This window comes from Barbus barbus, assembly GCF_936440315.1.
Source record: "Barbus barbus genome assembly, chromosome: 14".
NCBI classification, from domain to species: domain Eukaryota; kingdom Metazoa; phylum Chordata; class Actinopteri; order Cypriniformes; family Cyprinidae; genus Barbus; species Barbus barbus.
Window position 1 is genome coordinate 24,729,134 of NC_136742.1, and position 2,186 is coordinate 24,731,319.

Here is a 2,186-nt window from a genome sequence, read left to right on the forward strand (position 1 = left end):
TCAGCAAATTGTCATGTTTGGGTGAATTGTTCCTTTAACAAAAATAAAGAAAGAATGGGCCCCCTAAATATATCGTAAATGCAATTGTTTTGCAGGTAATTTTGGAGACCGTTACTTTGGGACTGATGCTCCTTCAGACCGGTATGAAAGTGATGAGGGGATGGACTACTGAATTTCCTCAAGACCTGTATGTGAGCGACTACATCTCCATGCATTAGAGAAGGAAACATTTAAGCACTTAATCTCATATGATTGTGGACCCATTGCCCTGCCCTATTTAACCATGAGCCTTAGCTCTTGCTGTCCATCCTTGCAATACTATGTGCTACAAATGAGCCCATGCTCAATAAAGGTCAAAGCATCAATGGACCCCCAAACATGGGAGTTTACTGCTCATTAGCTTTCCTTGAAATGCCCACGTGGCCATCACAATTTGAAAATTTTTCATTAATACTTGAACTGATGAGAGTGGAATAATAAAGGCACACCAGTTTCTTCATGGGTGTGTTTATAGTGGCATACTACCAAACTACCTCGTACTGTTTTTCAGTCGTACGAGTATACAGTTTATACTGTATAAAGCACAGTATATATAACTGATTGCGAACACAGAACATACTCGATGTTTGTTAGCTGATTTCATGTCGTCTTGACTTAATTTGCTTTGTATAGCATATGGCATACATGTGCATTTGAGGTGCTTGACCAAATTGACATCTCATAATAAGTGAAAGAAACATTTCCATATGCCTGCTTCAATTTAACCTGCTTTTAATATTGCAGCCTTGCTAAAAGCAGCCATGCATACATGTTACTACGTTTAATAGTAGCCCAAGCACAAAATAGGATTTGGGTCAAACAACATTGTTTACTGCAATGCTGCAATTCTACTCATAAACAATACATCTGTTGCTTAGTCTACATTTACTTTGTTGTTTTGGCTTTTTTTGCAATTGATTGGTTAATTGAAGGTGAAGTGCCAATCAATATATCAGTCTGCTTGATAGTGTTTGTGTTTTAAAATGTGGGGAATTCATTAAATATTGAATATTTACTTTTGTAAATATAAAATTCAGTTTTAAGTCCAAAGGAATAATTTTCCTCATCATTGGTTTTAGTATTTAGCACTACAGTGCCACTGAGTGGAACAAAATAAGGTTTATCATTTTGTTATATACTTGAATTTTAAAATGTAGATAAGGTATATTTATTTTGTATTGGTTTGTTTGCCATGCCTGATTGAGGAGAGGCAACAACAGAATGGTTTGCAGTTACAAAAGTTGAGAAACAATTACTGAAGAACATTTTGAAGGTCTTTTAGCAGAAATTAAACCAAAAGAGAGATCAAAACACGCGCTTCTCCTGAATTTCCACTGTTACGCGTCATCTAATGCTTTTTTTTTTTTTTTATAAACCTGCTCTAAGTAATAGTGCCAAAATGCACATACAGCAACCTGAGATGCACTTAAATTTATGTAATCAAACAATTTGATCACATTCCCACCTAAAGGGGAGTGTTGCACATTATTTCAATGGCATTTATTAAAAATGACTTTGTCTATTTGGTCCCACTTGGCAAAATGTAATAATGGAATTGACACATTTATGTCTTATTTTTTTTTGCAAGTTTGTTTTGTTTTTATTTTTGTACAGTGATTTTATGGCCTGCTTATGTGTTATTCTGAATCAAATCTCAGTAATGGACTTCAGACTTAACTACATTGGGAGCAATATGCATTATTATAAGGGAAAAATATTTCTCTTATTTAAGTTCTCCCTATCTCTCTCCAGAGATGTGTACTGTAATTATTTAGTTGTATATGTATGATTTCCCTGGGTTATCTGTTTACGAGCTTCAAACTGACATCCAGTGTTGTAAGCCATTCCACTTTTATGGAACTTTTTTTTTTTCTGTATGTATAAATAGCGCAATAAAATATTTTGTGCCTAAGTCTGTCTTAATTCTTTTTTTCTCCCTTTAAACATTGTGTATGTCTGCTCAATTTTATTTGTTTAGCCATAGTTTTTCCTTCATTTTTCAAAATCAATTCCAGGTACAGACATTATTTATAGGGCTTATTATAATTATTCAAATTGTTTTCATTTAAGAGGGGTTTAAACTGTTTCAAATCAACACCATATTTTTTTTCCAATAGTTAAATTCTCAAGCGGGACTTTTATTTTGA

At 33.8% G+C, this 2,186-nt stretch overlaps 1 pseudogene across 1 annotated transcript in view; it reads left to right on the plus strand.

Annotated features, from left to right (window-relative positions):
* LOC306880278 (uridine-cytidine kinase-like 1) overlaps nt 1-1,949 on the plus strand; it is a 30,460-nt pseudogene extending 28,511 nt beyond the window's left edge. Inside the window, exon 15 of the transcript XR_013785888.1 lies at nt 96-1,949. The product of XR_013785888.1 is annotated as a uridine-cytidine kinase-like 1 (transcript). The remainder of the gene's footprint in view (nt 1-95) is intronic.
* Nucleotides 1,950-2,186: the final 237 nt, after the last annotated feature.